The 27,822-nt window shown below is 39.6% G+C and overlaps 1 long non-coding RNA gene across 1 annotated transcript; it reads right to left on the reverse strand.

Moving 5' to 3' along the window:
- Positions 1 to 8,834: 8,834 nt before the first annotated feature.
- On the reverse strand, positions 8,835 to 24,128 carry LOC145554578 (uncharacterized). The gene is made up of 2 exons (XR_014090565.1): positions 24,018 to 24,128; positions 8,835 to 9,490 (listed from the first exon to the last, which is right to left on the reverse strand). It is a non-coding gene; the product is annotated as an uncharacterized LOC145554578 (long non-coding RNA).
- Positions 24,129 to 27,822: the final 3,694 nt, after the last annotated feature.

Here is a 27,822-nt window from a genome sequence, read left to right on the forward strand (position 1 = left end):
TTGACATCTGAAGGTTACCAAAAAATAAAAGGGACATGAAAGGATATGAAAGGTGTTGTATTTGTACAAAAAAAGTTTTTAAAAACATGTCATTTTTCATTCGATGCACTGATTTGTGATGGCCTGCCTCACAAAATAGTACTTCTTGATAGAACTTTTTCACAGCTTTGTCCACTGAACTGTGAAAAAGTTCAGTGGATAGAAAACAATTTGCAAGACACTGGATAAATAGTAGCACTTCCCTATGTTTTTACAAGCTCCCTGTCATTTAGGTAAAAGTTCAGAATATTGAACTGTTGGAACATTGTAGGCATATAAAAAAAAGCATGGAATAATGTTATAAAGTGTGACTCGAGATAGTCTTTAAAGAATGACTTTATTGGGGAATCTGCCAGCTCAGAAAGCACAAACAAGGCTACGGCATTCTTAGCACTATTTAATTGAAGTATTATTATTGCAGAAATACAATTGGGCCTAAAATACAGTTTGACAAACAGCCAAACCCCTTGCATGCATCAGGATGTAAAAAAGATTTCTATTGAAGGACTTTAGTGTGTTACAGTAAATGAGCAGCAAATCACATGACGCAATCTAAGCTAATGTACAATCAGGAATTGAGGGAGCGCAAAGTCGCCTGCTTAGTGCTGCACCAAACTCAGATCTCGTCCCGTCTCACAGGAGCCGGTGCTCAGGATGTGTTCTGCACATTTCAGCCGATACTTGGCTGAAGCCAAGCTTCCCAAAATAGCCGGTAGTTCTAGATAGGTGGACTGTGAGGGGGAAGAGAGGATGGAAGTGTAGGATGTGTGATAGTTTCACAACGGATGAGAGGATGAGGATTCTGTCTCTGCAGTCTCCACTCTTCAGTCCTCATTTTCTGTGTGCAGGAGTGAATGTGTACCTGGCTTTTGTTGCCTCTTTAGCACCTTATCTGGTATAATCACCTGCCTTGTAGGGACTAGTAGTTCTCTTGAGGACCAAAGCCTGGACCTTAAGCAGTGGAACATTGTTTTTATGTTTCAAGACTAAGGGTGTGATCTGGGTTCAGATTTGGGTGCATAAATGAAAGGAAAGCAATGTCCATACAAGGAGAGACATACAAACGTGTGTGTGTGTGTGTGTGTGTGTCTGCGTGTAAGTGTGTGTGGTGACGTCAGGACTGGTGCTCCTGTCAGTTTGCTGTTCTTCACTAAAAGCCCATTACGTAATTCTTTGGAAAGTCTGACCAGAGTGCTTTAACCAGACAATCTTGTTACATGGCTGTGAACTGGAAGCAGACAGACACAAACAGATTAAAAACGCACAAGTTCAGCATCGCACAGTTTCTGATTTTAATTTAGCATCACTTTCACAGCCAGTTATAAACAGAGACCCGTGTCGGCGAACTCGCAGAGGTGGGTCGTAAGACAACCTGGGCTGACCCGGCCGAGTTATAAATAACTGGACGGTCTGCACCTTAAGACGGTTTTGTCTGGGTGCAGGCCGTTCAGAGTTCATTGTAACCTGACAACTTAATCCCTTGTAAGACAAAGAGGAATGGAGATAGACCAGTGAATGCAGGGCTGTCTCAGATTTCCCTGCTACTTTTGGATATTTTCACCAAGGAGCAACATGTTTTTTCTTTTTTTTTTTTTTACAGATCTCTTTCTAATCTAAATGCCTTTCAACTTTCCAATTCTTAGATTTACTGAAAAATAAAATGTTGCTCAGCAAATCATCTCTCATATATTGTGTGTTTGAGACCTGGGTGTTGTTGTTTATAAAGGTTTATATGTTTAAGAGTGAAATCACTCACTCCTAAAACAAGGCTTTTCAGAAATATTCATTAAATCTGACAAAACCAATGCTGTCATATGTACAACTTATATTACAGAATGACTTGATGTGCATCTAATTTAGTTTTGAAAATAATAATTGAGGTTGTATAAAGATTCCAACCTGGAAACGATCTAAATGAACACGGGATCCCTGTCGGTGATGAGTGTCTGCAGAACTGTAAAAGTAAAATGTGTGTGTGGATCTGAGCAAAGTCTAGGAAAAACAAAGTTTTAGACCAACGACTTTTAAGTTTAAGAAGCCTTACAAGTGTTCAGCTTTTAGGAAAGAAATAAATGAAACAGCTCCAAAATAATTGCTTTGATTTAAAACATTTGAATTTATTTTCCTCCCTAACGCTAAACAAAGGATCTCTTTACAGCGTCGACTCACGGGAAGTTTAAATCTTGATTTTTTTTTCCCTTCTTCTTTTTACCACATCTGTGTGCGTTTTTTGTTCTGAGAGTGGTATACATTTTCTCACTGCATCCAAAATAATATTAACAATAACAAATACCAGCAACTATTTGGTGTTGTGACATGCGCCATTCCTTTGTTCATCGTTATCAAATCAATTGACTGCAACATTTGATCAAAAAGGTTGTTTTAATGAAGATTTCGATATCAATCCATCGTCTTAGCGGTTAATGTAGGCCGCCTCCACATTTGCGTCTAATTATGCTCATCAGAGTAAAAGCTGGATGCATTCCTTGGTGCCACGTCTTGGCCAGCTGCCAGTTACCGGAGGCAGTTCCTTGGTTTGTGAGAAGGTTCAGGCAGTAACAGCTACATGTGCAAGCAGCGTTTCACATGGGAGCAGCCTTCACGTCGAGTTCCTGAAATGGAAAGCAGTGTGAAGGTGTGCTTGTGCCTCTTCTCTTTTCTGTATGCATCTCTTTCATACTTGAGGAAATTGTCAATAGTCGCTCGTGAGGACCAGGAAGAAGTTCGGGCCGGCCTGCTCACGGACCACATGGTCTGCGTTAAAGTTTGTCAGCTTTTCACAGGACAGGAGCGTGCTTCGTCGCCATCAGGCTCTCCGGTCAAACAGCTGGCTATTCCACTGATTCTCCTTGGCCAGGAAATGACATTTGGTTTGAAACAGGACTTCTGAGTGGATAATCTCTCCTGGGGTGTGTTTGCAGAGCCTCCCGAGTTCACCGGGTTTATGTTCAGTCATGCAGACCTGACCGGTGAACTGTGATACTGTAAGGCTGCCATTGATGCATTATTCACATAACTTGGATTAGCTCCCAAAGCACTGCGTTTTTGAGACACGTGAGAAAGTGCAGCCTCACGATTTGTGGTTTTCTACTGTGCCCAAAATGTAAAATTCAGCTTAAATGTGTTAGTCCGTCAGAGATTTAACCGCTTCAGGAAAGATGCAGACAATTTGTCTTAAGGACAGAGCCAGGTTAATTCTGTGGAGGTCAGACGGGATGGTCGGCGAGCAGCGGAGTTTAATCCCTTGACCTGGTCTAACCAGCAGATTAGGCCGGCTTTTTCTCCGGGAAATACTCAGGTCGGTCCTGTCGCTTTCTTTCGGCTGCACTTCAGTCACATTCAGCATCCCACTTCCCCCTTTCATATCCCCACTGGCTCGGCAGAAAAGGTCAGTACGTCTCATCGCATTGTTGGATGACAGTGCAGGGCTACATTCAGCAGCGAGTAATGAGAGTAGAGCAGGCAGGATTTGGGGACAGAGCGATTTTATCACTTAAGAAAAACACACACACCAGAAGCGAGCAAATATTGAGAGACACGATAAGAAAACACGCTAATAAAATGTCATTTTTTTGCATAATTAAACTGACAAAAATATATATATTTTTTTCACATTTTATTCAGTTTTCCAAGCCACATCCTGGAATGATTAAACAAGAAGTCCTTCGACAGAACCTCTCTGACAACATGAAGTAGGCTAAAAGGTCTGAAAAAGAAACGCATCACAAACGATCTCTGGAAATTCAAGAGCAGATATGAAAAAAAAAAAAAAGTAACGACAACAAAAAAAGATGCATTACTGTGACCATAACCTTTTACCTTTTCCTGGCTTCAATCAAACTCCAGTATGAAGCAACATACTGAGAGTGGCTAAGAGTGAAAAAACGTGGATCTTACTAGAACATTATATTTCATGTGTGGTTATTGTTCAGAAAGTGTCCAGACTTTTTCTCACGCATAGATTTGGTTTTGAGAAATGTCATTTGCATGTGCGGCTCATGTCATTTCCCAGGCAGGCGCCAAACAGGATGGCCTCCATTGTCTCGATAAGATCTGCATCTCTAACTGGTGATAAGCAACACAGATGAGGTGAAAAACAGCAGCTACAGCAGTATGATCACGTTTACATAAACCAAAAGTCAGGTGATGGAAAATGTCAGGTAGCTGGATCATCACACCCAATGCGCATAATAGTCGAAGGGTTTATTTACTTCAGTGACTCAACGAGACCAATAAAAACACAGCAAACCAACACATTGCTACCAAATTCACCATCAACAGTGAACATCCCGCTGGACCTCAATCAGCTTGGATTTTTTGCCTCCTATCTTGTTCTCCATACTCTCCAAACAAAATATGTTTACTTTCACGTGGGAGGAGGACTTTGTACCTCTGAGTAACAGTCCTATGAGTTTGCCGCCTCTTGAAACACAGACTGCAGCTGCAGCCCCAACACCTTGTGAATCTCCCTAAAACTGTTGATAGGACTTCACATCCAACCGTGCATGTTTTCCGGCAGAATTACTTTCCCTACACTTAAATTCCTATTCAACACAACACTGTGTGGACTGCTCCCTTTTTAGCAATTGTTTTGTGACTTAACCTCAGATGTCAGTGAATATCAATTGGGCAGTTGTCAGTTTAAAGTTTAAAGCAATATTCAAATGATCCAAAATTAAATTTTGGGATTACTTTAGCTGTATATTTAACAGCTTTATTGAGATGCATCTAGCGAAATTCAAGTTAGTTTGATTAGCTGAACTTAAATACATCCGTTTAAATTAACCCCGTCTTCAGTCCCGATTTTACCCTTTTTTCCACTCTTGTGTATTTTGCAGCTGCTTTTTAAGAACAACCGTCTCAAGCAAACAAACCAAATAGACTAAAATCCAAAGTGGAACAAAGACTTGCTTACTGTAATTATTCATTTGTGACAGTTTAAACGTCTAAACAGTGTGTAACCCCATCATCGTGTGCTGCTCTATGCATCAGTTCAGTCCCCGCATGCTTTTGGCGACAGTATTCGCTTCTCCATCTCCAGGCTAAAGGTCACGGGGGGATTGTGGAAGCACGCTGCACCGCAGGCTGCGTTTGCGTCACCACGAGCCGGCTATTGAGTCAGGTGCACTTCCAAGGATCTCACTGCCAGCTGCCGTCGAGGCAGGGATAATCTGCCTAAGCAGCTTTCACATGATTTCACCCACAGGGAAGAATTTAGGGGAGTTTGTAAACCTCTTCAGACCTGGCCTTGGATCCTCTTCCTGCTTTGACTTAAGAGGTGAACAGGGGATAGAGGGAAGACACTACAACTGAAAACAGTGGCCACAAAAGAAGTCTGATCATCCCCTGTGCATACACAAACACTGGTGGCTTATCTGCGATATGCACATATTTTCCATTAGCTCTTTGAGTTTATTTATTATTTAAGGCTGCCAAACGTCTCCACTGGCCATTACACTCAGAGGACCACAAGAAAGGAAATGATAGAGAACATAGATTAGATCCTAACTAAATTAAATAAAGTGTCAAGAGGGATGTTATCTGTGCAGCAGAAAGAGGACAGAGTTAGATTTAAGTGCTGGCAAAGACGATAGGAAGTTTCTGCGACCTTCTCTGCAAGAGGCAGATGAATTGAAGTTAATCTACTAACAGCGAGGGGTCAAAGTCAGTGGCCAGAGGTCTGTACACGCTGTGCAAGGATGTGACATGTGAAACACTTTTCAAAGTGCAAAGGCAACCCTAAGCTTGGAGATAAAACTTTTTGGGATTCATTAATTTTTTTCTGTCTGCATACGAAGCTCAGAAAACGATGCCGATGAAAAACGGTGGCATTCACACTTTTTTCACGTTTTATCAGGATTTGGAGCTGGATGGTGTTGAGGTCAGAGTTCAAACCTGCCGAGGTTCACTGTTATATAAACAAAATGCTATTTACAACCAAGTATTTGCAGAACAACTTTGAAAAACAGAAGAGGACATAAGAACGATCACTGGCAGCATAGATGGCCTAAGTAAGCATTCGCCTTCCTTTCTCTTTCCTGACCTCCTAGCCGTCCTCAGCTACTTTGCTGAATGTTTGAAAGCCTTTGAATAAGTAAAATAGATTACAGCCTGCAAGCTGTTTGTCTGAAAACAAATCATTAGTAGAAGCCTGCCTGAGGTTGATTAAAACACTGCAACAATCAGAAGTATTAGAAAGATGGCAGGAGAAACGACACCTCTGTCATGTAAAAGCACAGGCAGAAAGGGGAACAATTATTACAGTTGCAATCCAAGATTTTCATGGATCTGCGTGTGAAAGCATTTAAGGGACGCTTAAAGCAGCCTTTACCTTTTCGCTTCACACCATAAGAACTAAATCTGTGGTTTCATCAGTGCATAGTAATCAGTAGTTTAGTTTATGTTGATTGCAGACAGACAGAAGAGCAATGACATCCACGGTCTGGTATAGTGTGCTCGTTTATGTCTCAGGTACAGATACTGTGATTTGCTTGTGTAAGGGTTTGCTATTACTGCCATCAGAGCAGCTCATACCTTAAGGAGATTATTATTTATGTTGCCCATGGCAGTATAATGTATGTCTCCAGCAGAAAGTGTGCTAGCTAAGTCCATAAGCCTGGAGACAGGGACACTAATGTGCTGCACAACATGCGAGTCAGTGAGTGGCAATAAGCGTGCTTTTTTTTTGTGTATGGGATCCATTTGGATTGTACACACAGTCCACATTGGTAAAATCAGCTGGGTATCCTATACATGTCTTGTATTAAGAAAATAAGTGCAAAATGTGCAAGATAAGGATCTGTAAAAGACCCTTTTTTATTAACCCAGAGTTGCCCTGCAGCAAGCTCACTGAGGCAAATAACATGGGTCCATTAGGTTAAGTATGACAATCCCATCTGAGGTTCATTACTCATCCTATTTTTGACCCATATGGGCCAAAATGTACATGCTGGTTGAGAAAATGCTTGAGAGATCATTTAAAAGTTTCAGTTGAAGTCCTGTTAAAATTAGAGACAAAATTAAAGACATTTCCTGCTGTTTTGCTTTGTACAAATCCAGTCAAAGAAATCCCAGAGATCGAAGATCAAAGCGGGCTTTTACCATCCTAAAACCACTCACTCTAATGTCAAAAATGACATTGTGGTTTACATAAAGGCCACTGATGACCCTTTTAAGAAAACGCACAAAATTTACAGAGAAGACAATGATTATTTACACAGGAAATGGAGGTAACTAGTGGTGTGGCAGTAATCTATGAAAGGAGATTCAATGTTTCCAGTAAGAGACTGTTGCATTTTGGCAGTTTCTACACATTTGTAGTGTTAAATATCAGTATTTTCAAGACACAGTTCCAGAGATCTGAGTCCATGTTCAAATAATGAACACAAAACCTCAATAGGATAGAAATGAAGATGGATGGACAACCACATGGACAGATGGTCAGATTTAAAGACATACATTTAGACAACAGAACAGGGAAACAAAAATTTTCATGATTTGTTTTCATTTTTCCACATGAATCTGGACCTGGAAAATAATTGAAGTTTAAAAAAAAAAAAAAAATCAGACTGTGGATGAAGCCTATTCTCTGTGCTACGTGTTTCACAGGGTAGGATAATTTTTGGAATACTTCCTCCTACCTTAAGTTCCTACACATATTGTCTTCTGCATAAAAACCTAAAAAATGCAAACAAGAGGATGACTTAAAGGTTCAAGAAATAGCGTCATCATAAAACGCTCTGATGTCCTTGAGATTTGAATTATGAGACCGTAAAAATCTAATTCGGTCTTTTTCATCCTAGTTGTGCATCTTGGCTGCTGGGATCAGCCAATTACAATTTACATTAAAAAGAATTATCAATTGCAGGTAAACTGTGAGTACTTATAACCTTTCAACAGAGCTTCACTTCAAAGTACTCAGAACTAGATAGTAAACCCTTTCTTTTGCACTGCGTTAAAAAACCCCAGCAACAAACCAGTTTTAGCCAGTTAAATCAGGTGGATTCATCTTAGCACTGCTGTGTTCCTCATGCAATCTCCTAATGCACTCAGTCCAATTCCCTGGGAGCAGCTTTAGGGAGCAGCACCACGGAGTTGAAGCAAACCTAAGCAACATACAAGGTCACAAAGTAACCCTTATATGCAGTTTTATGACGCATGAATGCAAGATACTGGCAGTGCTACCTAAGGAGGATGTTCAGGAGACAGACTGGAATAATCCCGTCGCCCTCTCCTGTGTTTGTGTGTGCCGCTAAGTAAAGAAGGATTGCTAGGGTAGAGAGGGGATGAGGAAAAGGCCTGCCAATATAAAGGATGTGTAGGTAAGGAGGCGCAGACAAGCAGATAAGGAGCTTGGGCCACACACCCAGAGCAAAGGAGCTAGACCACATTAAGGTAGCTGATGAAGAGGAAAATGTACGTCAGAGATGCTGAAAGGAAGCCTGGCCGGTTCTTGCTTCCATCTGTGGTGTTGGTGAAAGCTTGAAGAGGGAGAGCTCGTGTGCGAGGGGAAAGCAAAGCCGAGGCATCTGGTTTTGTTAAGGTATCAGAACATTCCTTCCCTGTGTTCCACGCTGGCTGGCAGCTTTGAAAGGGACGCGTTTGCTCTCACATCCTGCTCCGAGCGCTGCCCGCTGCATTGAAGTTCAATTTATGGCTGCTGGAGGTCACGGGCAAGACACCACTCAGTCTTTTTTTTTTGTTGTATGCATTCCTTTGCATTTCACAGCTTTCAAAGCAGAAATGATTTAAGGAAAGTTATATAATTGTCCCCTTGAAACAGGAACTGCTACACATTTAGCCAAACATTTTTCTGAGTTTATTACCGTTGTAAGATATGTTAGTTACATGAGCTCCGATTCTACAGAGCTGGTATATACCTTACACAATAAACAAATTAAAGCATTTCACAAGTGAAATTCTGAATAAGAATAACATATTGGAATTTCAAATTGCAACCGAACCTTATCCCGGAAAAAAAAAAAAAAAGCACATACGACTGCATGATGATGCAAGCTAGGTGCAATTAATCCAGATATTTTATAGGTAGATATAAAAAAAACATCAACATTTCATTAAAAACAAAACCTAAAAAGTTAATGCCCAGCAAAAAAATAATAAAAGAAATAAAAAACTAACCCAGAGTGACAGACGCCCTTCCATGATGCAATACTTTCGTTACATGATACAGCAGGTGTCACGGTGTGAATCTGAACACGTGAACATGCTGCATAAGTGACATGGTTCTCCGACCGAGATTTTATTCTGTCATTATCTCCGTTTCGCTCCTGGAGTCGTGCCGATCTTGGAGGCAGGGGAACAGCTGACCACAACAGTTCTTCAGCTGGCAGCTTTAGCTGGGACATGAGAACATAAAGCTTGCCAGTGAAGAACTGCTGTGGGTCAGCCAATGAGCACAGAGCTTCCAGCGCGCAGCAATGCATCTCATAACCTGAGAAGACATGTGTAGAACAGATTAGTGCAGTTAAAATTATTATTATCATTTTTAACCAACTTTAAATCCAATATCTGCATGCTGTGACAGACAAGTATTTCTTGAAAAATACAGAAGTCATTTTTTTAGGCATAATTTAAAACTGGTGAGCTAAAATGTGCTGAAGCATCGTAGGATATTTGGGCTCGACTTTGGCAGTAAATGTCTGGGGACAAACAAACATATGGGGCGTTTCTTTGTGTTCTCTGACGGCTTGAAGACACAGATAAAAAAAAAAATGTTTTCAACCAGGTTAATTGCAGAATCTGACAGACTGTCAATCACATTGTAATTGAACACCATATAGACAAAATAAGCAATAATCTTATTCAAAACTCCTTTTTGTTGATAAATTATTGAATAGGTGTGTAAGCTCAACAACAAACATATGTTTTATTTTTAATCTGTTATTTAGGTTATGCAAAGATCAGATTGATGTAAAGTGCCATTTCATTAAGCATTCAAGTGTTTCAGAAACCCTTAATCATCTTTGGGGAAAAAAAGAGGGTAACACTTTATTTGAAGGGGTGTGCATAAGACTGACATGAATGACACCGTCATAAACATGACATAACACCTGTCATGAACATAAATAAGTCTTTATGAATGTTTATGACTGTTATGAAGTTTCATTCGGCAAATAATAACATTTTTAATGCAAAGTTGCTCTAAAAGTTGCATTAAAAGTCCATTAAAAATGCCAACTTTGCATGATTTTGTAAATTATGATAATTTAATGCATTAAAAGTGTCATTATTTACTGAATGAAACTTCATGACAACTGTCATAAACATTCATAAAGACTTCTTCATGTTCATAACAGGTGTTATATCATGTTTATGACAGTGTCATGTCAGTCTTATGCACACCCCTTCAAATGAAGTGTTACCAAAATGAGGTGCTATTTTAGGCTTGAATAGCTTTGGTGTTAGGCTAACTCATTTTAGCACAACTAGCATACAAGTTAGTGCTAACTAATTCTGAATACACAATAGTCTTTTCCAGCATCCCATGTCATCATTTTTGATGCAAAAATCCCCAGAAGGCCCAGAGGGCCGACTTTGTTGTACATCGCTTGTATGTCGTATTCATGGTTGTACCAGAAATGTGCCAATATGTAGGACACTGAAATCCGAAACAGTATGGAAATTGGTTTTAGCATTTTTTTCAAGGCCTTGTACCTTCAAGGCCCTGTGTTTTTTTCTGTGCACTGCTGTACAGTTGGCTAACAGAGGTTGTTTACACTTTTACCTCAGACATATGGAAATATTTAAAAAATAGTCATGATGTGTAAGATAAAGGTCAACACATTACTCTGACTAAAGCAACACAGTTTCATCCAAATGTTGGCCACACAAGTACATATTGTCACCCTGTATGTCAATATCAGGTTGACATACAATTTTCCTCTTCAGAGAGCAAATGGAGCGGATCCCCTATATGCACAGACTTTTTAATTACTGAATTTGGCACTTTTTCATTTAAAATTTTAAGTTGAATGCACCAAAACAACAAAACAGATGAACATTAGAACTAGAATGATCAATATGCTAGATTATTCCAGCAGCAGCAGAACTAACTGTTGCTTTTATCATTTTAAAGTGAGCTTCAGCATTAATGCAGGCATAAACAAGCATGTTGTTCTTATGAAACCCCATAAAACTGGCCTACACCCGGAATCACAGCTTACTGTTTTTAAGTTTTTTGCTCTAATTGAAGACAGAAGAATGTGCTGGCCCCGGCTTTCTGCCTGGAACCCCTGATAGAAAACAGCTCCGGTCCTTCAGGGAAGTTCGGTTTACAGCTGTCATAAAGGGCTGAATGTAGACATTTTCTTTGCAGTTTAGACACTGCCATTCCCCTGGGTGGGTGGCTGTTTCACTAACATGTCAAGTATCATCTTATTTCACCTTGGGAAAACCTAGTCAATTAGCATCAAATGTAATCAGAAATGGTGCTGGAAAGCAGGACAAATTCCGAATATACAACTATGGTCTCAGAGATTCAAAGTGACGAGAAAATCCTCATGATGATATCCGGCTATAACGTCAACTATCAGCTGGCTACCGTGGAAGGATTACTAGTCCAGGATTTGTCTTGCCTGGCTTCAAATTCAGCTGGCTTGACTTCAACTATTGCAGTCAGTCTGTCTGAAAAGCCTTTCCCTAGCAGCATATTCTCTCTCAGTTCAAGGACAGGACTTTAGGCAAACTAGCTCCGAGCAGCACAGCGAACCCAGCAACCCCTAGAAACTCAACGAACCCCACGCTGCTCTGAGCAACGCTGGAAAGCTCTGGACAGCAAGAACACACACACACACACACACGCACACACACACACACACGCACGCACACAATGTGACCACACGGTCCTCTTCTACTTGGACTGGTTTGAGGAAGAATTGTGAATGGGGCAGTTGGCCTTGATGTTGTACTGAATCCATTGTGAGTGTGCAGTGTTGGAGATGAGATCCAGGGCAAAGGCCTTCTTTGTGCTCACCGAGTAAATTTACACAAAAAGCACCCAACACCAACATGTGCTTTTGTTAATCGAATATTTCAGCACTTCCTCAAATAGAGGAAACGTCAACCGAAAGCCTGACACGTCATGAGAGTTGAGGGCAAAAATGTAATGGAAAAAAAAAAAGCACAAAAATAAAACTAATTTACTCAATTCATAGGTTCTTAGCCCATTTTTAAAAATATACAGATGGTCACTGTGGATGACATTTCTACGAAAGGTCAGAATTTTGTCATCCCTCACTGACTTTACAGTGAGGGATGGACTAATGGAAGAATGGCAGACAAATGGATGAATAGCCAAATGGAAGGATGAAGAATTGTCATAGGAATAGTTGGAAAGATTGATGGATAAACAGAAGGATTTATGTATGAATGATTGATATCACTGACGTGGAAAACGTGGGTGGATGAATGATAGGACTGACAGATGGAGGGATGGCTGGATGAATGATGGAGAGAGACGAATGAATACAATACAAGCCTGTAAAAAACGTTTTGTACATTTCATTTTTCCCCACACTTGGCCCAGAAAATTCTTAACTTTTCCAGCCTTCTACCATCTTAAGGCAAATGAAGTATAATTCATCCTGAAGCTTTTTGGATCACTTCAATAATACACATTATTCTGTTGTACATGTAACCTCCGTAAAGCTCTGTAAGCAACAATATTGCATCTGTGAAATGCAAAAGGCAATTTTACTTTAAATCAAAGCAGAAAGTTTTAGGTGTACAAGAACTCGTATAGGTCTAACGCATGAAATCTGTCTGGTGGCAGAGAGAAAACAAAACAGCTCAGTGGAAACTCATGCCCTGGGTTTAAAAGCTGTGCGCTCCGTTTGGTAATCTAAGCCCATATGCCAATACATATGAACACACAGACTTTACTGTTACTGAGCAAACTGGGGCAGACTTGCACCTCTTGGATCAATATTTTGGTAAAATGAATTAAATTCCTCTCCTCACCCAAGAAAAAAGTGGATAAAATGATGAAATATACTTTTAAATAAAAGTATGAGTATTTGATTAAGGCGTGAGTCATTAGAGGTGGTCATAGTTGGAGTATTATTGGGACTGTAAGTCGTTTACTGCTTTGTCAATCCAATATGAAATGCAGTTTGCATTTGACAAAAAATATTTAGAATTTCAGTTTAACCAAATTGTATAAATAAAACCTTAAAAAACCAACAACTACATTTTACACGTAATAAGCTTTTAAAGGATTTTAGGCTGATTTGCAAGTGGACTCAGATTAGAGTACCCTAAGCAGCTAAACTGTGTAAAGTCCAGAGGATTTGTTTGAACCAAAAAAGTTGTTACATGTTTCAACAAGCAAGAAAAAAAAAACAGTTAACCAAGATGAAACAGAAAGCAGAGTAGAATACTGTAAAGGGGGAAAAAAAGGAATAAAAAGTGTCACAGTGAAAAGAGAGCAGCAAGTTCTCCAGGTTCAGAGGTCAGCGCTGCTAAAAGCAAACACACTGGTGACCACGGACTGACCCTAATATGACACAGAACGAGACAAGCCTCCCTCTGGCAACAAGCTAAAACCCAACAGCTTGTCAGATCAGATTAAAACAGAAATAAGGCGAAAGAAAGTGACTCTCGTTCCGAGTCCTAGCATTAATTTGCAACGTGAATCTGGAGAGGAAGAAAGAGTCGTCTCATATTTACAAACAAGCAAAAGTTGAAGAAAGAGGATCCATGTCACCAGTTCTATGCATGAGTAATTGTTTTTTTTTTTTTCTTTACATCTTCAAAGAAAGTGCTTTGCTTCTGGCAAATGAAAAGCTTGATGTCACAGAGAGCCGTCGTTTCCTTCCCTCCAAACAGAATTTCCAACCCCTATTATTTCTTAGCTATCTTCCCTCTCAGCTCACATTATGTTAAGCATGCACACAACACGTACACTGAGGCCATCCCACAGTGGAGAACAGAGTGTACCAGAGGGCTGATTTACTACACAGTGCTGAAGATTCCCAGGACAATTACAGCCAGCCTGAGCAACAGGCTGAAAATGGCTTCTTGCAAACATCTACGGACAAACACTCAAACAGCACGCTTGTATTTGCAAGCGATTCAGGCACAGTAAATTTAAATCCAGCAGGATGTGGCCTGCCGTCTTTAAATCAAGCCATTACGGTCAAGTTTTCTGTCAGACGCTCTCAAAGGAACTCATTCTTAACACCCGAATTGTTCCAAGAAAGATGAAGACTTGGTTTGGGCCTTAATCTTCTTTTCCGACATATCTGACACATCGAGTTGTTTAAGCCCGACTCAAGCAGCAAACAGAAGACTGAGAAGACAGGAACTACATTTACAAAAGCTTTCCAGTAACAGCATATCACAGAGGCTTGTGCAGGGAATGACTTGCCACATCAGCAGCACGGGAAGCCCCATGAGTCACTGCAAGAAAGCAGTTATCAAGAAATGGGGCTAAAAAAAAAAAGTTAAACGCAATAAGCGAGTTATTGTGGAGTTTAAAACAAATTGAGTCTTAGTTAAGCTTTGATTTAGATTCAGTGTACTAGGTTGGATGCCCTTTTGTTGTCTAACATGCCTTAATTTCTAAAAAAAAAAAAGAAAAAAGATTCAACAAGGTGTAACAAACAACCACCAATGGCTCACAATCTTCCAGTTTGTAACATCCCAAGGGTTCCCTGTTGGATTGAGATCTGGTAACTATGGATGCCATCAAAGTAAGATGAACTTACTACCGTGTTAAAAAAAAGGTGCTTCATACTGCATTAAGTGGCCATCAGAAGACTGAGAATTGATAGTTCAACTTGCAAATCCTGAGTTGCTTAAACAATGGTCCATTGTTGTTGGGTGCCAAGGAAATATCCCACACACCATCACACCTCCACCAGCAGCCTGAACCAGCTGCCATTGCGTACTTGCTTTGTGTTTTGAGGTGTTGCGTTTCGAGATGCCATTCCTCATAACTTGGTTTTAACAAGTGGTTATTTGAGCTCCTGTTTCCGTCCATCATCTTGAGTAAGATTGTTGGATCTCCTCAGACAAGTTTTTTTATTCACCACATCTGGAAGCCTAAATCATTGAGCTACTTGTTATTTCTGGTAAAAGGTCACTGAATCAGACAGGTGAACCTGATCAAGTGGCTAATGCATGCACATCAATTTAAGTTGCATGGAGCCCTAAATGTCCAAGTACTTACAAAGCTTGGCATGAGCCAAACTGATCAAGACACAAAAATACAGATACTGGATTTTTGTGAGGTTTTATATGTTGAACTTAACTTAGTTAAATAAGTCAGGCCATCTGCTACAGCCAACTTTGTCAATAGATTAGAGGAGGCCATTCATGATGGGTTTCTTCCTTTACCCAAACTAAGCTCTACTTCATGTTTCATGTCATTTCAGTCGTGTATCTCTACCTTAATCAGGTTGAGATACACAAAATGCACAAAAGGATGGTTTTAAAGCCTCCAACATGCATGCTAATATACACTCGTGCACAATACTGGTATAGGTGCTGTCAAGAAGTGTCACGGTGAGCCAGCTTGTTGGCAATTAATCACATATTAGAGTACAATTTTCCAATCCTCTGTTCCCCTGAACAGGCTGCTTTTCAGGGAAAAAAAAAAAAAAATCAATAAATATCAGTTCTGACAAAACATTTCAGGTTCCAAGAACTTAACCTGCAGGAATGCATGCAAACATTAACACCTTGTTTTAGAAGAGTTATCATTTACACTCTTTGCTCTCCAAGTTGAATAAGCTGATTGTCACCTGGATCCACAATCTATGCATCGTTTTACTGCACAGTTATATGGATGGGTGACCAGCTTGTTGCCTACAGGAGCCGCATGCAGACATGTTAACATACAACTCAGTAAAAAGTGAACAGAAGAGCAGATTGTCCTTGTGCCTGAACAGAATACATGAGTCTGCCTCCATATTGCACACTGTACCCCGCGGCTGTCGTCTATTCACATTTGAATTAATGATTTAAACTGAAATTAGCGTCAGCTTAAATATGCATCCAACTGCAAAAGGCAAGATTCTTGCCATTTCTTTCATTTGGTATTCAATAAGAATCAGTTGCTAATGTTTCAGTCAGTTTCAAATGACCATATGAATGACATTAGACACATTTAGATCAAAGTAAATAATAATTAAAAACATTTCTGACAGGATTTTTCAACCAAGTCCGCAAAACTACAGTCCTGAAACATGTAAATTAGACGAATGGTTTCACTACCAAGTCTCTGCACATCGCACTAATTCAGCAATTTCGATTCAGGTGTGTTGGAGCAGGAGAACATCTACAGGGGGCAGGACTGCAATACTTACTTAAAAAAAAAAATCACAGTTTGTGATTAGCGACACAGCAAAGCTACAAGATTATTCTTAAAACAGATCATTTGTGCTAACGCATCTAAACCCAAGATCTCAGTTCAACAACCTTGAGTTCAATATAAGAGCTCTGGGAAAGTGGATCGAGGCTCCGTTTCTATTTTTTCATCTGTGCATTTATTTGTTGGTATTTTTTATTTTTTTTTATAAAAATGATCAACAGATTTGGCAAAAAGTCAAGTTGTGGTGAACAAATCCAATATAAAGGTCATCATATGAACGCACATATCAAAGCAAAATGCAATATAATTTTTCTGAAGTTCATATTTCTTTATATCTTTTAAATAACAGAATAGAAAATAACTAGAAGATGCAAAGTTTTCAAACTGTGTGGAAATCAATAAAAGAGTAGAAAACAGGCCTTCCTCTGAGCAGACCCCATAAAATACCAAGATTATATAAGAAGTTTTCTCTGGTTCACATTCAGCAAACATTTAGTCAAGTTCCAAACAGCAATAATAAGACGTCTTTCTCTCTTTAGGGAGTTAAGCTCGGAGATCAAGAAGGTACAAACTGCACACACAAAGCCACAGATTAGACTGGGCATTTTTGCTCCAAAAATGCAACCTGACAACAATTATGCCACAGACATGACTCACACTGGAATAAAACTTTCATCCGGAGTGCGCAGCTTGACTTTCTTCAAAAGAACAGTGTTGTTTGCTAAAGGAAGACAATGACGTCAGGTGGCAGGAAACTGACAGGTGGGAACAAGGAACAGGAAGCTGTTCTTTCGGTAAAGTCTTGTCCAGCCTGTTTGGGGATTCAATCCAAAGCATCTGCAGCTAGAAGTAAATGGGAACAGCTTGGTGCGTGTGCAGGGAGAGAATGCATATGTATGGGCGTCTACCTTAGTGATGTCATCTCATCTTCAGGTGTTTAAAACAAGATGACATGAAACACACAGATTAAACAAAAAAGTTCTCCCACTGAAGACAATGTAGAGGCCAAAGAAGCGAGACCCTGACACAAACGAGTGGAAGCTGGAGTGTGAACACTGGATAGAGAAGAGCTACATAAAGAAAAGATTTGTGTGCTTCCTCCGGCCGTCATCTTCCTTCCCACCACTGGGAAGAAGTGTGTCAAAGAGTACATTGTTCCTCCCCATGTATCTGTTTATGCCCATCCCATGCTCGGCTTTAATGCCTCTCTGGTCCCCATGAACACATCCTTCCTCTCTCCCTCTCTCTCAGTATATACGTACACCCTCCCCCTCAAACTAGCAGTTTAGCTAGAACGCAGAAAGACAGGAAATGCCTGTCGGGAGAATGAATAAGAAGTGGCAGCTGCCCATGCATGGTACGAATCCAGAGTATCCCCACAGTATCGCCCCTTCACCTCCGACTGCACTGCCTCTGAAGGACCAGAGAGTGTGACACAAACAGATAGGACATATTCCCAATAATCACTCTAATTTTGCTTTGGTGGATAAATACTTAAAATATAAATGAATATACTGTAAAAAATTAAATTCTGAAAGTAAATCACTGCTAAAGCTATGAGTGGTGAAATGTAAATACGGCCATACAGCGCTCACAACTTCTGCCTGCAGGCGCACTCTTGATGAAGGGACCAATATTTGCAATCTTTAGATGAGAAGCATGAAGCGGCTTCCTGTCTCAAATGAAGAGTAGGCAGGGCTACATTTCAAGTCCTTTACTTTAATTCACATGGAAATATCAAGTTGTAATTCATTTAATAGAGAGATTTAAATATGAGGAATATATTTGTTATTTCTGAACAACAACAACAAAAAAAGAAAGTCAAAGTCATTGTGTTCTGCTGGATCTTTTTGCTGGATACCAGGAGTAAATATGTTCAGCAGATGGACCATGGGCCTTTTCTGCTCGTCGTCCCTCCAACTTGGGGGTGGTGGGATAAAGTGACCTATATTAACTTCTGATCTGGAACGCGTCCTGTTGGCCTGGACCAAATTATCTCAACATTTTTCTTCTTCAAAACTAAATTCATAACATACAGTGACTGTTTCAGAGCAACTTTCACAGTCAACCACAAAAACCGGGGCTTAATGCTAGGATTTATTTTTTTTAAAAGCTTGCTTTGCTGTTGGAAACAGTTAAATTAGAGATTCCTAATTTCAATTTAGCACATACAGAGATAAATAAAGGCAATTATGCCAATTTGTGAAATTAGACAATTCAGACCAGTAAACAATTTCATATTACCTCCAATATGGTTCTTCATATTGCATAAAATATGTGTCATAATGTTTCATCTTAGCTGTGTGGTTGTTTGAGGCAAATTTGCATCAACAGTCAATAGTCAACAACACTGTGCTACACGGGGTCAAAGGACACATCTAGCACAAGGTATTAGGTTTATGAAATTTTGCAGGATTTTGGGGGGATATAATATTTTGCTTTCATGAAGAGGAAAAAAAGTTTTTAAGCGTCTTTAGCATATAATAAAGTCAGTGTATAGGTAGTCCTTATAATGATATTTTTATACTTGTTTGAGTCTATAGTGGTCCTTATACCAAATAAAATGCTTCCATTTAGATTTTGCCAATAAAATAACGACTTCATTCATCTAACATTCATTCTCTATTTTTTTTTCATCTCACTAGGATTATTCTTTTCAGGTTTTTACAATCCAAGTGTTTCAAATTTTAATCTTTAGTCCAGCCTTAGTTTTCCAATGATAAGAGGCTACAAAGCAAACACTAACTCTGGGGGTAAACAATTAACCAGTGGCTGTGTTCATGCACTGCTTATGAATCATTTGCTCTGACATCACAGTTTCTTAATTTTTAAAAAGGTACCTTTGGTTAGCAACATTCCTATTCAGCAGAATGTTGAGAGCCCAATGAGATGGGGTTGTTTATTGACCCTGCTTTACAGCAGAAATACTTCCTTTCTTGCTTACAAAAATCTGCCGACCACATGTTCAACAGGGTATAACACTAAAAGCTCCAACTTTTGTATCTGGAGCCCTTACACATATCTAGGACCACCTTGAACAGATGAAATCGCTTGCTGAAAATTACCAGCAAGGAATTACTTTTTGCAAAAGCTACTTTACTTTATGAAGAAATATTGTGATATTTGGTAGATGCTTTTACAAGATCAAGATGTTTTTACACTCAATAATATGAAAACATAGGTAGGCCTATGCACTGGATATTAGTTTGAATTACTGTATTCTTTTTTTAATTAGGGAAATTAATTTAATTCTTTGTTATTTGGTCTTAGTTACACCCAAAAGCCAAAGGATGACAGAACAAAATCTATGACTCACTCAAAAGTAACTTTTGATGCAAAGCCGGGATGCAGTTCATGTTTCATTACCTACAGACACTGCAGGTGTGTTGTGAATAGATGAGACATGACATGGTGTTGGTCTCCAACCTCTTTTAGTCTGGAATTAAGCCTCTGCTGAAGGCGTAGGAAGCCTCATGACTAGACTGTAATTACTGACACATTTACTCAGACAAAAGCCAGTGAGCTAGAGACTAAAGTATTTCTTTTTCCTTCCCAAAATATCCATTTCCTGCAACAAACTCAAAACTTTAGCAGGTTCCTAGTTGATCCTTCAGTTTCTATTCAATTATTCAAGTTAAAAAATACAAACCGCACCCCAAACAAACACTAGTTCTGGATGACACAAAACAAAAATTATTTCAACGGCACAAAGTAAATTGATTTTTCCCTCTCTACATTTCTCCTCATTTCCTCTTTTTGAGACTAGTGCTTCCTTGGACTGCAGCTCACCATCTACTTTCTTTATGCCTTCGTTTTACCTGCAATGATTCACATTGTCCATTTACATCATCTCTCCTACACTGCCTTCATTTTATCCCCCTCATCCAGCTCCGTGTCTTTAGGTTGTTCAGTTCAGCGAGGCCGAGTTACATTCCTGGGATGCTTCTTACATATGGTGCACATTCCTGCCGGGCTGATGAGAGGCCCAGCGCTCCTAGCCGTCAGCCCGGCCCTGCAGAGACCAGCCCAAAGCTGAGCATGCTAGTGACTTCTTCAGTCTCCAGAAGAGCTTGAGGAAGTAAAGCTCCTTTGACTTCTAATATACTTCAGGCAGCAGCTGCATGATAAGGTTGGCGCCATTAAAGCCTGCAGATCTCAACTAACCGGGCTGAGTAGCTCTCTTTCTTTGCAGTCAGGCTGATTGAGCATGTTCCTAGTGTTTAAAAAATGCACTTATGTGTATGTGTGCAAAATTATAAAAAAAGAAAACTTTTGTCATGTTTAGTAAAAAGTGCAAAAAAAAACAACTGACATTCCAGTTCTGAGGAGAATTATTCACAACATGGGTGAAGAATTCAAGCCTACTGTGTACCAATCCCACTCAATCAGCATTTACCAATTATCCATCTTCTTTTCTAAAGCTATAATATCTCTCGGAGCAGGTAAGTATAACTGCAACACCTGTTCTGCAAGTATTTTAAGTTTGCTCGGTAAACCCAACATTAAATGCTAATCATAGTCTCATGCCTTACAGGAAATAAAACATAATCTGGGACGAATGGGGGGAGGGCTATTTGTACAGCTGTCACAATAAGGGAATTTTCCGTGTTATGATATTTGATAGTTAAGTACAGCAGCCATTGAGCAGAGGGATAATTTATTGTTTCTTTCAGGAACAAAAAGACGACTCCTGGTATCTAAAACTGAGTAGTATTAAAAACTGAAATTCTGAAGTGATAGGAATGGATGCAACCTAAATTTAACTCCACTGTTGCAAATTCAGTCATCTGGTGGACAGAGGACACACAAAGCCAAGACGGGAGCTGACAGCCTTACATATGATCTGACAATGTAAATCTACAGAGAAATTAGGTACAACAAGCAAGAGACAGATTTGTTGAAATGATGAAATTTTGCCAGTTGATTGTGTTTACCAGTGGCTGGATGCTCTCACGTTATGAAACCATTTATTTTGCCCTGAAATAGCCAGATACTGTTAGTTCTGCATCAATAGCGACTTTTGTGCAAATTTCTATAGTTTTGTGCAAAACCTCTCTAACATGTACAGCATCATAATTCCAGTTCAGTATCAGGCATTATTTTGACTAGTAAATTATAAACTAAAGCAAAATTGCAGAGATTAGATGCAAAAATCAGTTTGTAAGCTTGAAAAAAAAAAAAAAAAAGCTGAATCTGCTCAAAAGTTTGCTCCATGAAGCTGGCTGGGTGTGGCCTTAGGATTGTGCAACCTCACTGCAGCTACTGCATTTCCACCGCAGATCATCCCCTCATCAATGGGCTGTAGGTGACTGTCAGTGTTCGAGCCTGCACAGTTTACCCCAAGTGCATTAATGCACAGATGACTCAGGAGTGCAAGTTAATAAAATACATCTGTATTTCATAATTCGGCAACACAGATGAGGCAGGACAGCTACAGAACTAACGCATTATAATTTCGAAAAGCTGATCAATCAGCTGATTGGCAGACATTCAATTTTTCATCATTTTTGAATAAAATGTGCCAAAATTCCCTCCATACACAGAAAATTAAATATATATTCAGAGTATTAAATCAAAATTATGACATTTTGGTTGACATTTCACTGCAGATTATGGATCGGAACATCAAACGCAATGTTTCCCTCACATGTCCTCTCCGTGTGTGTCTGTGTCAGGGGAGTGGTGCTACGGACGTCACCGCTGGACGACTGCATTAATCAAATCCAGCGTTACAGCGATAATGTCCCTGCCAAATAATTGCTAACACACACACACACACACACGCACACAGACAGACAGGTTGGTAATTCTGGACAAGGAGCGTCTAAACCAAGCAAATATTAATGATGTCAAATGTAAGAGACACAAAAGGCAAAAAGATTTTTAAAAGGCGCCTACAAGACAGACCCATATGGAAAATCCATAGCACACCAGGAAAAAAGTACAAATCTATTTCACGTAAGAGCTTAATCTGTTACTTAAGTCAACCAGACTTTATAATTACATTCTTACACCCATATAACTGGAACTACCTCTTAACGCCGCACTTCCTGAATGATGTGTGGGTGGGAATTGAACCGGCTCTATTAACAGCACGGCTAAATCTTTTAAAAATATCACCCTGGGCCTGGATGGCATGTCCGGCCCATCAAAATAATGCATATTTCATGCTTCGCAGGTCAGTGAAAGCCGACTGCAGCAGGCTGAAAATCAGACACGAGTCTTACACAGCCGAGGGGTGAATCTACACTCCGTAAAAGTGAATCAATGTCAATAAGACATTTCATAAAAGCACTGTGTGAGGTTGACAGTGAAATGAATAGGAGTTTTCCGTCATGCCTTTCCTATAGTTCAAACATTTTGACAGAGTTGCCAGAGAAAGCGATGGCCCGTTTCTCAGGCTGTATGGGACTAGCAGTGGTGCTCCTCCCTCATTTCTTACTTTACACACACACACACACACACACACACACGAGTCAGCTGGCTGAAAGATGGATGTGACACTTTATCTCGCCTACACATTTAGCTCATTGAATATATTTCTTACCACAAACACATTGGCATTCACAGTCAAACAAAAGGAGTCAAGGTATCGTAAAGTTAAGTTTTTAAAAGTGCTTAAATTTTCAGATGTAGAACTCATATAATGAGATGCCAGAGAAAGTACTGGAAGGAAGGATATACACAGCATAGATCAGATTGTTGCCACTCCCTCCCCCCGCCTGCACTTGTTGCTGCAGACGGCTTGTCAACTGGCTGGAAGAAGACTCTCCTCCAACGTTCTCTCACTAAGTAGTAAGGCAGATTAATGAGTTTTGGGAGCATTTTCACAGACAGACAAAATGTGGAAAAAGAATAAATAAAAGAGTGCTACCAATCAAAATTTTTTTTTTTTTAACAATACAACTGCTTTAAAAAAAAAAATCACACTTGGTAAGCTCTGAGCAGCATATCTGACCATATGAGCAGATAGTTTGGCTAATTTATCACCTGTATTATAACCTAATAAAAGTGTGACATTCTGTAAAATCAGCATGCTAAATTTTATAAATAACATTCTAATGATACTAATCATCATGAAGAAATATTAATAATTGTAGCTTTTGTAAATTTCAAATAAAAGCAACTAAACAACTTTTGTTTTCTTTTTGCACAAGTAAAGTGGTACCATGGTATTTTTACTCAAAATTATTAGGATGCGAGTGGGTTCCTAAAATTTGCCTCTAAGCAACAATCTGTCCGGAACAAGTTCTGAGCTGCACAGATGGTATGCAGGTGGGAGGAAATATATCTACACTGGCTGAGGAATTTGAGTTGTAAAATGTGAAATAGGCAAGTTGTCATATTTCACCCTATTGCCTGTCTTAATGTGTAAACTTTCAAATCAAGGTTGCATAAGGCAGAGTAGGAGGGCTAAGAAAAAGGCCTTTAAAAATTACATAATCGCTGGCTCAAGAATTCATAGAAAATGGGTCACAGAGTACAGTGAGTTTAGAAAACTTGCAACAGGTTTGACAGAGTGATTATCATCAGGCATGTTAGATACATGTCAGCAATAAGATAGAAAGGGAAAGGCAAATTATAAAAGTTTCCATATACACAAAACATTCTCAATAGAACAGATTTAAGTACAACCCATTCTTACCTTCATCAGTCGAATATAACTGTAGATTCTGGAAGTGGATCCCGTTTGTGCCTGGTTGAGATCTGCAGCAGGCACCTGGAGATACTGAGGGAGGGGAGTGGGGGGGAGAGGGGGGGGGGGGAGGGAACAGCAGAAGACAAGCTTGAAAAGAGGAAATGAATGGCGCGGAGGGGAGTGAGAGAGAAACCAGGAGGAGGAAGAAGAGAGGGAGGCGGTGGGGGCAACTCTTCACATCCATGTTGCGCTGCAAAGGGTGGGGCCTTGAGGAATGCACTCTATCTGCTTTCCTCACGACTACCGCGGGGTCAGCCGGACCTGTGCACTGCTGAGACTCTCGTAGGACAACTGTCAAATAGAGCAACTTCTATTTCCTCTGTGTAGATTCAATCAACAGCGAGCCTTGTTCGGGATACACCCGATTCATGTCACTTGACAGCAGGAAAAATAGACACGCACAAAAAAGATTTTTTTTTTTTTACATTTTTTTTTTTAGCATTTCTTTGGATTTCAACTAAAAAACAACAACAAATTAAATGTTCTTTAATTAGCCTTTTAAGTATGCATTCCACAAATTAATTAAAAAGTCTCTACTTGACAGACGCACTTACTTTTAACACAGGTCAGTCCAGCAGTTCGTCAGTGGCGCATACAAGTCCTACTATTGGAATAAAATGCGAAATTTGTACTGCGAAGTTAGTCATACTGAGCGGGGTTGACGGCAGGAAAGTTGCCACGTCTGTTACACATCTCACTTGCAAAAGCAGTCCAAAGCAAATGACAGGACACACTTCTTAACTACGCAACAGTCCCGGTTAATCACAGCTGCCGTGCGGGACTTGAGCAATAAAAATGTGCGCATATCAACATGTATCGCAGTCCCTGAAATCTGTTATGCGCGTGTGTGTGTTTTTAAATTATCATTACATAATGAATGCATTTTTAGAAGCCAGCTGGGGTTGGTAACATTTTCAGTCCTGTAACCTTTAGAGGGGAAAAAAAATTCTCAGCCACACCTTAACTCTCAATCATTTTCTCTGTCAGTTCCAGAGGTTTCGACGACACACAGCTTTAACCCCCAACGAGACAGCCGCTCTGACCCCCTTACACTCTTCGATGTTAACGTTTAAAACCTCTAAAAACGTCAGGTAAAAAGCGTTCCGGTGTGTGCGTGTGTATCCGGTTGTACGGTCCCACCCCGGGCTCCTCTCCACCGCTCGACGTTCCTCCCGGGTCTCTCTCCTCGATCCAACTCCTCTCTTCAAACCGGCTTCTCACTCCGATCAGCTGGCAGGGGCCTGACGTCTGCACACCCTGCCGACCAATCAGAGACGAAGTGAAAACAGCGTCACTGAGCTTCGCTCTACACGCACGATGACGATCAGCTAAACCGACCAATTGGATTTAAGATCTCTCTGAGCACTAAGGCGGGTCTAAGAAGTGTAAACCAATGATTGTACCCCCGCCCATAGCAGGCGTTTTTTCCGTGGGCCAATTAGGTGTTGGTAAGTACTCAGAAATAACTTTTTTTTTTTTTGTAAAACAGATAAAATTAAAATTATACATAATTGAAGAATTAAAAGCTAATGATATTATATGTATATAATACATATATTTAAAAATAAGAGCAATAAAACCTTAGTGGAATATATATAGATATATAATATTCCACAAAGGAGTATAATATATATATATATATATATATATATATAAAAGCAATATATATATCTATATATAAATATATAGATATATAACATTCCACAAAGGTTTCATTGCTCCTATTTTTTTAATCCAGTGTGTTACACAAATGTCAGAGGCAAGCCTCTCTGTTAGTTTAGATCTTATAAACTGATATCAAACCAACTGAGCGCTAGTTTTCTGATTTCAGGTCAGCTTTCATAATTAACCTGGAAATCATTTATCTCCTGTTCCAATAGGAACAGATGAGAGACTCAATGTACAAGTACAGTGCTGCTAAAGAGTTCCTTATCTCCCACTAATAACTGGTTGAACCACCATGGGCGGGAGCAGCTCCCCTACAGCATTTGCAATAACTCGCAGTGAGTCTTTTATATTGGAGGAATTCTGGCCTGATCTTCTTTGGAAGATTGTTTTAATTCAACAACATTCAAACAATTTTGAGCACAAACTGCTCATATAAAGTCACATCCCAGCAGTTCAGTTGGATTCAAGTCCAGATTTTTACTAAGCACTCCCATAACTTTAAATTATTGAATGGTTTTAACAACGGCCCATCAACAAGTCAAAAATGTCCGACTTGTTGGACATATTCCATGAGGATTCTCTACTTTAACCAAGTTGTCTTAAGCCTGGCCATTACCGTATACATAGTTCTGCTCTATTCTCATCTCCCTTTATAATCTGTCTGAGATTTCTCCTATTGAGATTGATTTCTCCGTTAAAATTTCAACAGGGCCAATCAACAAACAGCAATTGCTGGATCTCCTGGTTTGATTCCCAGTCCGCCTGCCCTCATTGTTTGTATCCTTGGACAAGACATTTCACCCATCTTGCCTGCTGGTGTTGGTCAGATGATTTTCAGCACTGTTCTAGAATTGTAGTCTGCCTATAATTTTAGCATCTGACTTCTAGTCTAGTGATATGAACTGAATTTTGAATTTATTTAAACGTATTTAATTGGTTTTAATTAAATTATAGTGTACTTTTCTGCCATTGAACTTACTTTAACATTGTTTTATGTTAAAGTTGTTAGGAATTAGTATAGCTTTCCAACTTCAAAGAACACAAATGGACCGATATCTATTAGCAAATTCAGAGACACACATCGCTTTCTGATGTGAACTGATTGCGATTCGACAGGTAAGGTGTACCACACTGGCTTCCCTGATCTTTTATTTTTACTTTTACATCTGGAAAATTGTGGGTTCCATGGCAAAATGAACCCCAAATATGTAACTCTGGTATGTGAATAACTAAAACCCCTTAAGCATTTCAGTTGTTTTTCAGGGTTCAACTTTCCATTCTTTTTAAACAAACACAGCATTTCTGTGGTCTGGAGTAGAGTTGGAGTCGGACTTTACCACCACAAAGTGACTGCTCCTTCTTATGGGTGGAAACCTCAATTGGAGGCTTGCTTGTTGAAGTCACAATTCCACATTTGGAAAAGAGACTGGAATGTGCAGCATTTTTCTTTTAAATCCCAGCAAAAATGAAACATTTGTTCACCAGCTGTGAATGTAGCTCTCTCTTGGGAACTGAAGTTGATATGAAGATTTATATGATGTGTTGCACTGTACATTCAGCATACAGTAGCAACAGAGCCTGAAAGCAGGGTTTAACTGATACTTAAATTTAGAAGTACATGACCTTTAATACTGACACACCATCTTTTTATACCATTAGACTTAAACAATTTAAACTTCTGCAGCTGATACACTGAGTACTTAAAATTCAGTAACTTGTAAAAACTTGTGTTTTAAAGAACAGCAGAATCAGAGCCTAGTCATAGTGACACAGCTTTCATTATTGCGTAAATTTATAGATTGTTGCTTCTATGGAATTGGACAGGAATGTAAGCACAAGCACGCAGCATTCAGGAAACGAAACCTTCCTGTTCTCAACTGGCTTGTACAGACCGGGTTCATACTGTGAGCTGACCGTTCCTCCAGAAGTACACTGTGTCTATGCCCTCTGTCTTTGACTGAATAGATTTGAACTCACTTTGAACACATAGCTTTGGTCAACTGACTTAGGTAAAAATCAAACAATAAGTGAATCGATCATCTTTATTATCACAGAAGGGAAGTTATTGTGTAGAATTGTCCCA

Source organism: Poecilia reticulata, chromosome 13 (assembly GCF_904066995.2).
Source record: "Poecilia reticulata chromosome 13, P_reticulata-male-v2, whole genome shotgun sequence".
Taxonomy (NCBI): domain Eukaryota; kingdom Metazoa; phylum Chordata; class Actinopteri; order Cyprinodontiformes; family Poeciliidae; genus Poecilia; species Poecilia reticulata.